A 16,269-nucleotide genomic window follows, 5' to 3' on the forward strand; every position below is an offset into this window, starting at 1 on the left:
CATTGGTTCTCACAAAGTGTGCTGCTCTGGATGGAGCAGGCTGGTGCTTCAGTAGAACCCAGGTACCTTTCTCTTTGGCTTCTTTGTTTTTCCAATCATTTTCCTTTATGTGTTTCAGGAAGCTATCTTGGCTCTTAGAGTGCTTAATGTGCTAAATACGCACATTAATTCTCTTGGCAAGATTCTTGCCCTTTACTTGTTTGTTTACAAGTTGTTTACAATACCAACAGCATGCTGAGTAACGTGTTTGTTTACAACTTGTTTACAGTACCAACAGCATGCTGGGTAACACTGCAGACTCTTCCAGTTTTGCCATGACAACACTCGCAGAGCATTCCTTTTTGAACAGTACCCATTCCCTTGATGTCTACAATATCACCTTTCTTATAGATTCGCATACATGTGGCCAAAGGAACAACTCCATGTTTACTAAAAGGCCTAGAGAACATATATTGGGTGCCTCTCTTCTTTCCCTTTGTGTTCGTCCTTTTGGCGAATTACTGGAAGATGGCGGTTCCGGCCGAAAGGTTGGATTTTTTTTTTTTTTTTTTGACACTAAATATTTCGCTTCACTCTTTTTGCTTGCATGGTTTCTGAAGAGAAAGTATGATCTAATTCTTATCTTTATTTCTCTGTGGATAAGATGTTTTGTATGTGTGTTGATTTTTTTCTTTACCTCCTGCTTCTTTCGAGATATCTTATTGGTCTTAAAGTTAATAAGGAAAAAGCTAAAGTTTTGCTTTTGATTTAGTTTTCTCTTTGTCTTATTTTCTGCGGCTTCACTATCATTTGTCTATGTAAATATTTTGGTATTTACCTTGCTTGGTGTTCTCTGAACTTCCAGGTTTGGTGTTTCTTACTAAAGACATTTTTTCCTGTTACAGTGTTATTGATTTTTACACTCCCCTTCCTCACCTCCCCCCTTCACTGTTTTTTCCTTCTCTTTGCTCTTCCTTTCTTTCCACAGGATCTCACTCTGTCATCCTGGCTGGAGTGCAGTAGTGGCGTGATCATAACTCGCTGCAGCCTTGAACTCCTAGGCTCAAGTGATTCTCCCTCCTCAGCTTCTCAGGTAGCCAGGACTACAGGTGTGTGCCACCATGCCAGGCAATTAAAAAAAAAATTGTAGAAACAGGGTCTCCAATGTTGCCCAGGCCGGTCTTAGAAAAAAGGACTTAGCTGGGCATGGTGGTGGCATGCACCTGTAGTCCTGCCTGCTTGGGAAGCTGTGGCAGGAAGATTGCTTGTGCCTAGGAGTTCAAGGCTACAGTGAGCTGTGGATCACCACTGTACTCCAGATTGAGTAGCAGTGAGACCCTGTCTCAAAACATATATATGTATATAAAAATTCCTGGTGATAATTTGATAATTCCTGGTAAAAATTCCTGCCACATCTGACTCTGTTTTCGAGGCTTGCTTTGTTTCTTCAGATTGTAGTTTTTGCCTTTATAGTGCCTCATAATTTTTTTTAATAGCCAGACAGAATGTATCAGGTAAAAGGAACTGAGGTAAATAGGCCTTTAGTGTGAGGTTTTATGTTTCTCTGTTTAGAAGTCAGGCTGTGTTTAGTGTTTGTTCTGGCTGTGGTATCAGAGGCAAATGTTACTGGATCTTTAAGGTGTTGCTTTTCTGGCTAGAAACCTCTGTGGCCGGTGGCGCCTTTGCCCGAGTTCTTGTCCTGTGTCCAGGAAGAATTATGTATGCAGACAAGTGGAGGGTGAGCAAGATGAAGAGAAGCTTTATTGAGTGTTAGAACAGCTCAGAGGAGAGCTGCAGAGGGCAGCCCCTCTCTGTAGGCAGGTTGTCTCATCCAGTGTTCAGCTCTCAGCAGAGAGGAGGCCCTGGAGTGAGTGGCTCCTCTCTGCAGGCAGGTCCTTGACTTCCCAGCTCTCAGCAGAGTGGATAGCTCCTCTCTGCAGCTGGTCATTTGGCTGTCTCTCTGTCCTCTGCCCTGCTCTGGCTGATCCCGGGGCTTTTATGGACCTCAGTGGGGAGGAAGTGTGTGTCAGTTGGTACATCGGTGGCCATGGGTGGGCTGGAAAAGGCACCACAAGCCCCCACTGCAGTCTGCGGGTCTGGCAGCCGGGTCCCCAACCTTCAGGCCCTCCCTGGCCTGAAGGTGGGGTCTATCTGGGGACCTGCCCTCTTCCACCCAGGAGCCTGTCTGCCTCCTGCCACTTTCCATGGTTCCCAGGCTGCTTGTGCCAACGGGCAGCTGCCCGCCAGCATGGAGCAGCTCTCCACCTCAGCTTCGCCAGAGGGGGCCTGGGCGGCAGGGCCTGAGCATGCACATATCCTGTTGGGCTGTGATGGTGTCCAGGCTTGGCTCCAACCCCGCTCTGAGAATCTGCCAGATTGGAGCCGGTGCGGGAAGTGGCAGCGGGAACAGACATTTCCGAGCCTGCAAGGGGGGCCTTCCCGAGCCCCCAAGAGCACACGGAGGCCTGGGTCCACAACCCTGACTTGGGTAGCTGCAGCTGTATGGGATTGGCGGACAGGGCTCCTGCCTGTTTCCAGTCCCCAAGTGCACATGGAGGCCTGGGTCTACCCCCCAGGCTTGGGTGGCTTGGGCTGCTGCCTGCCCCTGGTTCCCACTGGCACTGTGGAGCATGCAGCCCTGGCTCCGCCCCCTTTCAGCCTGAGGCAGGGGCTGCAGATCCTTGCTGGGCCTGGGCTGGGATCCGGGGCAGGGGTGACATCGCCGGGAGCTACCCCAATAGCCTTGGCGCTTCAGTGGCCCGGGCAGAGCAGATAACTGTCTGGCCTGGCTGTTGGGAGTGGCAGGCTTAGCAGTCGCCTGACGTGGGGTGGACCCTGGGGATGTAGCCCCGGGCAGCCCTGCACAGAGCCTCCTCCTGAGGCCCAGGAGGCTGGCACCTTCAGTGGGGTGGGCGCAGTGGCCGTGTCACTGGCCGGTCCCTGAAGTGGGCACCGCTCCCACTTCCTGCCTCAGGCCCCTGAAGCTCAGCCTCAGCTCTGCATCGGTCCCCTCTCTGCTTGACTGTGCTGCACTGAGGGCAGTGGGCTGTTGAGGGAGTGGGTCTGTACTCCTCTCCCTGTGTCCTCCATGTACCAGAAAGCCACCACCATCACTATTAGAGGCTAAAATTTCTTCTAGTGTCCTTTTATCTGCCCTGTTGTCTTTGGGTTTTTGTAAAGAATCCTTAAATGGGGTCTGAGGCTTGCAGGTTTTTAAGTTGTAATCCTGTGTTGTACAAGAGCTGTATTGATGTGGTAAGGGTAGAGGGATGAGGGGGAAAGTGCTATAGTCCTGTAATTAGATCTCAGGACTATAGAACTTTCCCCCTCATCCCTCTGCCCTCTACCAACTGTGAGCCTGAGTTGGGTATCTGTCTATTTTTCCCTGTCAAAGGATAGATGGGTCTGGAGTTGGGTATTTCCCTTCCCTCCCGTTGGTTAGGCACCGTAAAACCCTAGTAAGTTAGGCAATCTAAAAGCCCAGTTGGTTAGGTTCTGGTAAAATAGTTTCCTTTTCTGGAATACCTTTTAAGAGAAACAAAGTTCCTGGTATATTTCAAAATGGTTTTCTTCTTCCCCTGCTGCAAGCAGGAGGGGATTTTTTCACATCTTTACCGTAAGAACCTGGTAGGGTTCCTGGAGGTAAAACTCAGGAAAGTATGGGGACCCCTGTAAGACTGGTCCCCTTCCAGTTTTTAACTCAAGCTAGTCCACAGTTACTGTTTCAAGTGTTCCTACTGACGCTGGCTTCAGTTGAGAGCTTGTATTCCTGGACTTCTGCTTCCCGCACACTGTGATTTTCTATCTGCCTGTCTGTCTCTCCAGGTTTTAGAGCAGCAGTTTGCCCTCTGACCTCAATTCTCTGATGACTCTAAGAAGAGTTGTTGATTATCAGTTTTTTTTTTTACCCCCAGCTTTTTTTCTTGTTGTGAGGTTGGGAGTAATGAATTAAAAGCTCTTTACAACCGTACTTAAGGTTATTTTTTGACCATTTTTGATGCTTTTGTAACTAGTCGAAAGACTTATTACAGTATCCTTTATCTCATTTGGCAGTATTGTTCATTAAGAATTTTATTTCTTTCTGACATCAGGTCTGCACATTTTGGGGATAATATATTCTAATTTGCAAGAAAGATTAAAAATCTCCTCCAGAGGGAAGTTGATCATAGGACTGATTCTTATTATTGATGAATTGACTGCCTTGTCTTGTTTTGTGTTGCTATATAGGAATAGCTGAGGCTAGGTAATTTATAAAGAGTTTGATTTACCGCACAGTTCTGCAGGCTGTACAAGAAGTATGGCACCAGGATCAGCTTCTAGTGAGGGCCTTAGGCTACTTCCACTGATAGCAGAAGGCAAAGAGGTGCCAGCTTGTGCACAAAGTGAGAGAGGAGAAAAGGGTGGGAAGAGGGGCCCTGGCTCTTTTTAACAACCAGCTCTTGGGGGAACAAACAGAGTGAGACCTCAAGCATGCCTGAGGAAGAGCATTAATTTATTCTTGAGGGTTCTGACCCCTCTCCACCATGCCCAACAACGTCTCCCATTAGGCCCCACCACCAACATTGAGATCAAATTTCAACAGGAGGGACAGTCATCTAAGTGATAGCGTAGACTCAGGCTATTTTACTATTCTGTTTTCAAGTATAGATTGAGGGCAACAGCAGCCTTTGTTTTCTATGTCGAGGGCCAAAGATTATTTTTATATTCTTATACTGTAAAAAAAAAAATTTTATAGCCTTTTGGGTGTAGGGTCATGTCAGGCTTTACTAATTGCACTTCTGATAAGTATACTGATGATGCTAAGGATGGTTATTAAAGCCCTATGCTGATACTTTGGATTTATGGAACCAATTAGTTTGATGACTCATTTACATTGAATTTCTTAATTAGTAGATTGCCCACTAATTATTTTTAGGAGCACAGAATAAGGTAATGTTAATTCTTACTTTTTTTGTGATATGGTAAAAAACTTAGTTCATATAATGAATTTAGTGCTCAAATATCTTAGTAGAAATTGAAGTAGAAAAAGACATTGTTGTAAATTAAATGTAAGATATAATTTTATTTTCTTTAGAAAACTTTACATTGAAAAGATCACATTATAGATAATTTAGACAACTTATTTATTTATAACTTTTATTTATTATTATTATTGAATGTAAAAGAATTACATGCAGTCCCATGATCTTAACATAACTGTGGTTACCATGTTGGTATATGTGCCTTTTAGTTCTTTTTCATACACAATTTTTTTTTTTAACCAAGTTGTAATAATAATTTCTTTTCAAATTTGTGCCTTTTTTCAGTTAACAGTGTAAATGTTTCCCATTTCTAACAATGTTTTCTCATTGAGTGAGGTACTGTTAGCTTGGTCAGACCGATAGTTTATTGTACGTATTGCTGTAATATCTTTGTGCATTTAGCTTTTCCATGTTTGTACCATGTCTTTGGATTTTCAGAAGCCTGTCTGTCTCTCTCTCTCTCTCTCTCTGTTTCTCTTTTGGTCTGTCTTTTCTATCTCTCACCTTCATTTGGGGAGCATTTTGTGTTCTCTTTCAAAGGGCTAATTTTTATTGGATCTTGAAAAACGGGATTAGAAATTTTTTGTTACTTATATAATTAGAAAACAATGCTTTTGGACTTACATTGCCACAGCGGTTTACACAGTTTTATTCCAAAAAATTGTAGTTTTGTGACTAGGTGATAAAAATGATCTCCTATATGTGCCAAACTTGGTATTCTAGACACTCTTACTTAGGATGTAAATTGACTGTATTCCAATAATTTAATGTCTTATGTTTAATTCTTGTAATATTTTACTCACAAACTGAACTTTTCCTTACCAATTTAATGTTTGTAGGCTTAATTTGGCGTCATTGTCAGGATTATTAGATTTGTCTGCGTTCTTCTGACTTCTCCCTAAACTAATGTTTAGAACTGAATTGGGTCCAGCAATTTAAGTGGAAAATCAGTATGACTAGAGACTTCTAGAAACTTCTGGTGTCACTGAGATGGTGAATTTGATGATTCTGACCCTACTTGCTCATCTGTAAAAGCTGTTAGAGGATTGTTTTAAGCGTTTCTATTCTATACAGGTGTATATGCACCATGTAATACCACTCAGCCATAAAAAAAATGAAATAACATTTTTGCAGCAATTTGGATGGAGCCATTATTCTAAGTGAAGTAACTCAGGAATACAAAACCGAATACCGTATATTCTTACAAGGGGAGCTAAGCCATGGGTGCGCAAAGGCATACAGAATAGTAAAATAGACTTTGGAGACTGAGACACGGGGAGGATAGGAAGAAGATAAGGGATAAAAAACGATATATTGAGTACAACATATGCTACTTTGGTGATGGGTGTAGTAAAATCTCAGACTTCACCACTATACATTTCATCCATGTAACCTAAAACCACTTGTACTCCAAAAGCTATTGAAATAAAAAAGATACTAAAAAAAAAAAAGCCAGGCAGGGTGGCTCACGCCTGTAATCCCAGCACTTTGGGAGGCTGAGGCGGGTGGATCACTTGAGGTCAGGAGTTCGGGACCAGCCTGACCAACATGGTGAAACTCTGTCTCTACTAAAAAAAATAAAATAAAAAATGAAAAGCCAGGTGTGCTGTCTCACGCCTGTAATCCCAGCTACTCAGGGGGCTGAGGTGAGTGAATTGCTTGAACCTGGGAGGCAGAGGTTGCAGTGAGCTGAGAGTGTGCCACTGCACTCTAGCCTGTGCAACAGAGCAAAACTCTGTCTCAAAAATAAATAAATAAATAAAAGAGAGTTTCTATTGTACTTAATTTTCTAGCCTTATTATTTCTTAGAGATTTTATAAATGCATATAGCTTTTTTACTCTTGTCATCTTCAAGTTATTTGCCAAGATTGAAAAATAACCATCTTTCTCCTAATACCTTGGTGAGCCCAAGAGAAGAAAATATTACACAGTTCATTTTATTGTAAAAGTAGTAAAATTTCTCAACTGATATTCATCCTTCGTTTTTGTGGATTTGTTCAGGGAAGATAAGATTTATTGTTTATTTTTATTTTGCTGTATTGCCAGGCTAGTCTGGAACTTCTGAGCTCAAGCAGTCCTCCTGCCTCAGCCTTCCAAAGTGTTGGGATTATAGGCGTGAGCCACCGCACCTGGCTGGAAGACAGGATTTTTTGGGAAAGTAAATATCACTTAAGAATATCTACTAGTATGGGCCGGGCGCGGTGGCTCACGCTTGTAATCCCAGCACTTTGGGAGGCCGAGGCAGGCGGATCACGAGGTCAGGAGATCGAGACCACGGTGAAACCCCGTCTCTTCTAAAAATACAAAAAAATTAGGCGGGCGTGGTGGCGGGCGCCTGTAGTCCCATCTACTCGGAGAGGCTGAGGCAGGAGAATGGTGTGAACCCGGGAGGCGGAGCTTGCAGTGAGCCGAGATTGCGCCACTGCACTCCAGCCTGGGCGACAGAGCCAGACTCCATCTCAAAAAAAAAAAAAAAGAATATCTACTAGTATGGGCTCTAAAGTTATGCATACAAGGATGCTCGCATATTTCTTTGTATCTTGTTCCCAGTCTTTCCCCCAATCTTGTCTCACTTTTTCCTCAACAAGCGTAGTTAACAACTACTATGAATTTGGAATACAAAATGATAATGACCCTGCCTTTAGGAAACTGACAATTTAGAAGGTGAACTAGAAATATAAGTTAATAATTACAGTACAGGAAGTCCCCTAATTTCCTCTATGATAACATGTCTCCCAAAATGTGATTGAAAATAAAAATTCCACATGTCATAGGCGTAGGAGGTATTTGGGTGTTTGTATGGAGAGTCATTTCACAGAGCTAAAATTTATTGTTATAAAATACTCAATTCTAGTTCCTGGGCATGTTATCTCCTTTGGAATTAGAAATCTCAGTTGCTGCATAACGTTAAAAGTGTCAGGATGATGCCTGTAATCCCAGCACTTTCGAAGGTAGAGGCAGAGCATTGCTTGAGGCCAGGATTTTGAGACCAGCCTGGGCAACATAGTGAGACCTTGTCTGTACCAAAAAATTTAAAAAATTTAGCCAGGCATGGTGGTGTGTGCATGTAGTCCTAGGTACTTAGGAGGCTGAGGCAGAGGATCACTTGAGCTCAGGTATTTGAGGATGCAGTGAGCTATGTTAGAGCCACTGCACTCCAGCCTCCGCAACAGAGTGAGACCTTGTCTGGGGGCGGGGAAAAAGTGTAAGGATGGGATTTCTAGGCATATTTGGGGCTGAGGAAATCAGGCTTGGGCCCAACCTCCTTGTAGGGGGTGAGGTGGCAACCTCTGGAATTTGAGGCCTGCTACTGGGATTGTAGGTATAGGAAGTTGAGAGGGAAAGGGTCTTTCTCATCCTGCTGTGGTAGTAAGAGCTTGGTGCTTAATGGGTGCCTTTTACTCGTTTGATCACCTAGGATTTCTGCTTAGAACCCAGCAATACTTGTAGGCCTGCACTGTCCCGAGAGAGAAATCAGAGACTTTTGGTGACAAGTCAAGGGTAAGAGACGAGATAAGAGAACACCTACACTATAGGATATTAGAACTACAACTCCAATTACTCCTTTACTCTCATCTTTTTCCCTCTCCCAGCTTCCAAGTATATGTGACTAGTGCTTTGTCCGGAGCAGGACTGGAGGATGGGATAGGAAGAATTATTTCTTTTTCATCATAGATGAGGATACTGTCATGTCCCCCTAAACTTCAGGGAGGCCTGGCTTCATACCTCTTCTTCAAATTTCCTAGCATTGTGCAATGACAAAGCTTCATGCAGTAACTCAAAATCATTGTTAATAAGGTGTTATATAAAAGATTGAATTTGATGTTCTGAAATTAGTGTGAGGATGTCAGTCTGTTAATGTGTGAAATGTTTTGAGCCGTGTGAAACTCAATTTTGCTTAGTGTGGTAAGTACAACTGAAATAGGTGTAAAAGTCAGTAGTAGCACACAGAAAGGAGTAATGAATTGTGTCTAGAGGATCAGGAAAGATCTCACAAAGGAGAGGATCCTTGAATTCTTTGTTCAAGTGGTAGATTTAAAGAAGTAGATTTTTTTTTTTTTTTTTGAGACAGGGTTTTGCTGTAGGTCTCCCAGGCTGGAGTACAGTGGCGCTATCATAGCTCACTGCAGTCTCTAAACTTCTGGGCTCAAGCGTAGAAATAGATCTGATAGTGGAAGTCTCTGCCCAATAACACTGAGATCTTGGAACCTTACTCATTTCAGGAATGGCTCTGGTCTGAATACATTATACGGGACTAAGCTCTTCTAAATATCTTTATCCCTTAATTCTTTGTGCATAAACCTCAGCAGCTTCTAAGCTACCATTAGGAAGTTTTCACTATAAATTATATACTGGATGATTGAATTTTTAAAATTAGATTTATTCCAAATATAAGTCAACCTAAATGTAAAGTTTTTCTCTACTTAAATATAAGCTTTTTTGGCACTCTTGAAGATTCTGAGTATTTCTGTGGACAGTTATGGCCATCAGGGTGTTTGTTTGAATTCTGGAATTGCCCTAGAGAGCACATAAGCTGTGGAGTGAAGCAGGTGTGTGGTCTGACTCCTGACTTGGTCAATTAAGATCTGTGCAACCTTGAATAGTAACTTCGATGCTAATTTTCCACATCTGTAAAATATGGATTAAAAATGCAGAGTCTTCAACACAGTGCCTGGCATGAAGTAATGGCTCAATAAATGTTAATTGTTACTATTGTTAACTAAATAAGAGTTCCCTAGGTCTCTGGCTTCGAACATATAGATGTTGGAGACTATGAATACCTTGGGGCCACCTTGAGCTAAGACTAGATGCTCAGGAACACCTTTTTGATTAGTCATTTATTCATTGAGCATATATTTTTGCGTTGTTTAAACTTTAGCAAAATACCTAAGTCAGTCAATTTTATTTCTATACATATATTTCCATATAGAGGAGATTTCCTATAGGATGACCTGTTCTGGGTGTGTCTGTCTGACCCGCAGCTAATCAAGTGACTACAACTTTGCTAAATTTTTTTGAAAAACCCTAATACTGTAAAACAGTAGTACAGAGGAAATAAGCTGTTGGTCAGCTTCTAAATTCTGGCATGGGTTAGATTTGCCTAAGAGCAAATCATATAGCAAGAGTTGATGAGAGAACTTTTCTCATAGCTTCTAGCCTGGGTAAGTTTGTCTCACTTGGTGTCAAGTCAGAGGAATCTGAACTATAGAACCAAATTGTAGGGAAAGATGACTAAGGGTTTGCGATGTCTTTTTTTTTTTTTTTTTTTCTTTACCCCCCTGGAAGGAGTTCTAGCTGTAAAAAGCATCATGGTTTAAAAGTTATGAGGCATCAGTGAAGGCAGCAGAAAAGTCAGAAACTAATATAGCCAAGTCTAGATTGTATCTATTATAAACTTTTTAATCAGAAGATTCTAGGTTCTAGAACCAGGTCTGTAAAATGTTGAGAGCCCTCTAAGTAAACTCCATTATAGTCATTTAATTGATTTCTCTTTGTCTTTGTTCTTGGACATACTCTTCTTTAAAGAGAGTATTCCCCCCTCTACCCCAGATAGTGTCTATCTTTGAGGTTTTGAGAACAATAGTATTCTTGTGCTTTAGGTTCTGTGTTGCTAACTTGAGGGAATTTGATACACAGGAGTCCCCAAGGCCCCCCCAGTGGATACCTGAAACCATGGATAGTACTGAACCCTATATATACAGGTCAGGCATCCCAAATCTGAAATCCAAAACGTTCCAAAATCTGAAACTGACGTGACACGCTAAAGAAATGCTCACTGGAGCATTTTGGATTTGTGGATTTGAGATGCTGGACTGGTAAGTATAACACAAATACCCCCAATAGGAAAAACTCCCTATTCCCATTAGTTTTTACTTGATATTCTGAATTCTTAAGTGTGATTTTTTTTTTCTTACTTGGGGATAGCTCTTATTTTTATGAGAGAAATTAATGGGAAATTTTGAGATGATAACTAGAAATTGTCTTTGCAGTGTTAAATTTTTAGTTGGGAGGCTACTAGGCTGGGTGGCTCTAGCTGTTTAAGTTCCTATCTAAGCGAACCAAAGCCCAACTTAGAAAGTGAAAGGAAACTAGATATTTTGCCAACTAGAAACCACCTAAGTAATCTCTAACTAGTGTCTTTCCACTCTGACCAATGAGATATGTTTTCTTTGTCTTCCTTCTGTGTTCAGCCTATAAAGCTTGCAGCCCACACTGCTGCGAATGAAGCTCTTCAAACCTCTTATGGTTCAGAGTGCTGCCTAATTGATGAATCATTCTTTGTGCAGATAAATTCTTTTATTTTGTCTGTTTTGCTTTAAACAACAAAGGAACATAAATTCTGTTAATTGATTGTATGAATATAACAGTGAAAATTCCCTGTAAGGCTTTGGTTATCAGTATTTTAGGAATACTTTTTAAAACATCCCCTTTAGCTTTTAATGTGTTTTGGTTAGACAAGATGATGTATGTGTCAGTATAATGCCAGGCTCACAAAAGTTGCTAACTAAATGTTAGTTCCTTCAATACATATATTCATTCCCTGGGATATGGTTCCAAAAGTAGATTATCATAAGAATTCTGTGAGAAGCTTTGAAAAACTACAGATGTCGATGGCATACATTAATATATGGTGTCTATATCAATACATGTATGTAAATGTACGCAAACAATTTTATCTACTTTTTCCTTAACATTAACTCCTTTGGATTGAATGGTTGGCCCAAATGATTTAATTATTTTTGAGGTTGTTGATTCATAGAAACAAATCCCCTGCAGAAAGGTTGTACCAATTTACACAGTTACCTTTTCCTCACATTTTCTCTAACACTGGGTATTCTTGAGCTTTTAGTATTTCTCACTTGGTGGAAAGGATCTCTTAGTTTGTTGGGATCTCTTTGATTATGAGTGAGATTCAGCATTTTCCATAATTTACTGATGTCTGCGTTTCTTCCTCCCTCCCTCCCTTTCTTCTTTCCTTTCTCCTTCTCCTACTTCTACTTTCTCCCGTCCTGTCCTCCCTTTCCCCTGCTGTCCCTCTTTCTTCCCCTTCTGTCCCCCTCCCCTCCTGTTTTTCCTTCTTTGCTTGTTTTTGATCTCTGTTCTTTCGCATATGAAGATTCTATTTTGACCAGCAATAAGTTGAATTATGGGGCTAGAAGAGAAGGACTGAAAACAAGAATTGATGTCCAGAAAGGTGAGGCAATTTTGATTACTGTGCCTGTTGCAAATATGAGCAAGATGTTAAATGTATCATAGATCTGCAAAGTTCTTTTTATACATGTTTTTTATCTATTGTCTCATTAATGTTGTCTTTGAGAAATGGTTCTTTTCAGTTTGAGAATGGGGGAATTGGATTTAAAATTTTCTTATATGAAGAAACCAAATATTTTGCTACTATCATTTGGAAGCTTCTTATTATGGTTGGTTCTGGGTGGTATTGGAATCAGTTTGAAATGATACCATTAATGACCACATGTTTGGATTTCTTGACTATGGGTAAATGTGATTAGAACAGAAATCCCTTAATAATAGGGATTCTTTATCTTTGTGTCCCTAGTGCCTCATAGTATCTGGCCCTAATTAGGAGCTTTAGAAGTGCTTATTGACTGTGATTGCTTTTTTATCTAAATCTGCCCTTTCTATCCCATCATTATGATAACATCCATCTTGGTAGTAGTAAAACTGTTGCAAACTGCAGAAATGAACTGTGATTTTTTTTTTTTTTTTAAGACAGGGTCTCCCTCTGTCACCCAGGCTAGAGTGCAGTGGCATGAACATCTTAATAGCTCACTGCAGCCTCGACCTCCCCAGGCTCAGGTCATGCTCCCACCTCAGCCACCAGAGTAGCTGGGACTACAGGTGCACTCCATCATGCCCAACTAATTTTTGTATTTTTTGTAGAGACAGGTTTCATCATGTTGCCCAGGCTGATCTCATCTCCTGGGCTCAAGGGATCTGCCTACCTTGGCCTCCCAAAGTACTGGGATTACAGGTGTCAGCCACTGTGCCTGGCACAAATAACTTTTTCAGACACCACTTTTGATTATTTTGGGTATGTATCCAGAAGTGGAATCACTGGTATCATACTGTAATTCTATTATTTTTTGTGTGTGTGTGATGGAGTCTTACTCTGTCACTCAGGCTGGAGTGTAGTGGTACTATCTTGGCTCACTGCAACCACTGCCTTCCGGGTTCAAGAAGGTTCTGCCCCAAGGTTCACTGCTACCTCAGCCTTCCAAGTAGCTGGGATTACAGGCATGTACCACCACACTGGCTAATTTTTTTTCGTATTTTTAATAGAGGTGGGGTTTCACCATGTTGGCTAGGCTGGTCTCGAACTGCTGACCTCAAGTGATCTGCCTGCCTTGGCCTCCCAAAGTGCTAGAATTATAGGCATGACCATCGTTTTCAGCCTCTGTAATTCTTTTTTAAATTTTTTTGAGGAGACATCATACTGTTTTCCACAGTGGCTACACCATTTTACATTTCCATCAGCACTGCACAGGGTTCTAATTTCAGCACATTCTTACCAACACTTATTTTCTGCTTTTTTTTTTTTTATAATCATTATCTTAATGGGTGTGAAGTGGTATCTCATTGCGGTTTTGATTTGCGTTTTTTAAATGGTAAGTGATGTTGAGCATCTTTTCTTATGCTTATTGTTCATTTGCATATTTTCTTTGGAGAAATACCTATTTAAGTCCTTTGCCCACTTTTGAATCAGATTTTTTGTTGTTGAGTTTTAGGGATACTTTTTAAAGATACTAATCACATGAACTCCGTTTTAAGTGATTTATAATTCCGTAACATATACTTTCTTTTTTTCTGATCGACTTCTATGTAGTTTGTATTCTAGCGGGTCAATGGAGTGTGATTTTTTTTTTTTAAAACAGCTTTGCTGAGGTATGATTGGCATACAAAATACTGCACACATCTGAAATGAACAATTTGATTAGTTTTGACATACGTATACATCTGTGAATCCATCACCACAATTAAGATAGTAAACATACTCATTACCTCCACAGATTTCTTCTTGCTGCCTTGTAATCTTTTCCCCCACTACTCCCCATCCTTCCTTGTCTCCAGGAAAATCCTGAATTGCTTTTGGTCACTATAAATTTAGTGCATTTTCTAAAGTTTTTTTTTAAAAATGGAACTTATAGTATATACTTTTGAGCAGGGGCTGTCCATTCCTGTGTTTATTTATCATTTGTATATTTTCTTTGGTAAAATAGCTGTTCAGATATTTTGTCCATTATTTAAATTGGGTTGTTTGTTTTCTTAGTATTGAGTTTTGAGAGCGGTTTATATTCTTGATCAAAGTTGTTTATAAGATACGTGCTTCGCAGATGTATTTTTCCTGGACTGTTGCTTGTCTTTTCTTTCTCTTAATAGTATCTTTTGAAGAGCACACATTTTTAATTATGATGAAATTTGTTTGTTCTCATATGGATTGTGTTTATCTATCAGTTTGTTCTCATATGGATTGTATTTTTGTTTATGTATCTAAGATATATTTGCCTAATCCAAGGGCAAAGAAGTTCTCTCCTGGAAGTTTCATGGTTTTGTATTTAGACCTATGATGCATTTTGAGTTAATTTTTTTATATGGAATAAAAATTGCATAGAAATTCTTTTTTGGGGGGTAGAGACATGCAGTTATTTCAGCATCATTTACTGAAGTGGTTTGTCCTTTTGACTTTTGTCAAAAATCATTTGACTGTATATGCGTGGGTTTATTTCTGACTCTTACTTTGTTCCACTGACCTCTTTGTCTTTCTTTCTTTTTTTTTTTTGTCTCTCATACCAGCTCAATTTTAATTTTAAAGTGACAAATGTACAGGTGGAATAAAATTTTAAGCAACACCCTCCAAATTCCTCTTACATGACAAGAAGAAGCTGAATGTAATTTTGCTCTATAACCAACTAAACAGTAGCTCAGGATAGACATAAAACCAATTTTTCCAACTAAGCCTTTGTGAAAATCAATTTATAAATGGACCACAACTCCAGGATATTGTTTCTGTGCTGTGATTTCTTTGTCTTTCTTGTGCCACTACCATGCTGACTACTATGGCTTTATAAGTCATGAAATCGGGTCACGTTAACCCATACAACGTCTTGTTCCTTTTCAGAGCAATTTTGGCTATTGTGCTGGTTACCAATCTGTTGTCTTTCAGCTCCAAATGCATCCTTTCTGCCTGCTCTGTGAAAATAGATCAGGCCCTTTAAATATTTTTCTCTTGTCAACTGACAATGTTAAGTTTTGCCAGTACAGAGTGCTGGAGAAACACTGCAGAGAAGTTTTGCTTGTTCGTTTCTGTGTACTTGCTTAGTGGACTGTAGCAACACACTCAGCTTCTCCAATGTCAACCCACATTGGCTTTCCCACACTACAGTTTCTGTAGAGTGCATGTTTTCACCATTATCAGCCTTCTGCAGTGCTCAGAGGGCAGCAGTACCCAGCAACCAGTGACTTGAGGCCAGCAACTTCTTTTACTTCTCCCTCAGTTGGATTTGTAACAGAGTATCTTTTGGTGGGACACTTGTGTGTGGAGAGATTTTACTAGCACCCTAAAGAATGGATTTCTGGCAAGTTCCACAAGGTAGACTTCCAGTAAGTTCTGCTGGTGCAGCACTACAGCAACTTCTCTGCTATTCAGTGAGAGGACTGTGTTCTCTCCAACAAGGTCTGGATCTCAGCCCTGGGATGGTTTAGGGTTGGAGGAAGCTCTTGCCTTGGTGTTCTGTGTCAGCCTAGGGAGCATTGGCTACTCTTAGAGTTCTCTTTATTTCTCATTAGTTAATTGGCTGTTTCTCCAACCCCATGTTAAATAGTTAGTGATCCTTTTTATTAAGCTTTCACTTTTCAAATTACTGTGTGGCTTTTCTCTCCGGAATGGCTTTACATTTCCATATGAATTTAAGAAACAATATGTAAATATTTGATTCGAATTGCATCAATTCTATAGATGAATTTGAGGGACAATTGACATCTTAATGATATCAAGTTTTCTGACTCATGAATAAGATGTCTCCATTTATTTGGATGTTTAATTTCTTTCAGCAGTATTTTATTGTTTTCAGTGTACTGATCTTACCCATATTTTATTAAGTTTATCTTTAAGTATTTTATATTTTTTGATGCTTTTATAAATATTGTAATAACATATCAATTTTTTTTTGAGACAGAGTTATTGGCCAAGTGTGGTCAATAACTGCCACCCAGGCTGGAGTGTGGTGGCATGGTATCAGCTCACTGCAAC

At 40.5% G+C, this 16,269-nt stretch overlaps 2 protein-coding genes across 6 annotated transcripts in view; one reads left to right on the top strand and one right to left on the bottom strand.

Moving 5' to 3' along the window:
- The window catches only part of LOC115830404 (translation initiation factor IF-2-like), a 98,900-nt gene that overhangs the window by 59,689 nt on the left and 22,942 nt on the right, over positions 1–16,269 (bottom strand). The window lies entirely within an intron of this gene.
- The window catches only part of FUT8 (fucosyltransferase 8), a 381,361-nt gene that overhangs the window by 57,720 nt on the left and 307,372 nt on the right, over positions 1–16,269 (top strand). The window contains exon 1 of one of the 5 annotated variants that reach the window (XM_030812287.1): positions 416–527. The exons of 3 other annotated variants lie outside the window; for them this stretch is intronic. The gene's annotated coding sequence lies outside the window, so the exon portion shown is untranslated. Of the gene's footprint in view, positions 1–415; positions 528–12,046; positions 12,196–16,269 lie in introns of those variants that run through there. One more of the 5 variants, XM_030812291.1, reaches the window with a different exon arrangement.

The sequence above is a fragment of the Nomascus leucogenys genome, chromosome 1a (assembly GCF_006542625.1).
Source record: "Nomascus leucogenys isolate Asia chromosome 1a, Asia_NLE_v1, whole genome shotgun sequence".
NCBI classification, from domain to species: Eukaryota; Metazoa; Chordata; class Mammalia; order Primates; family Hylobatidae; genus Nomascus; species Nomascus leucogenys.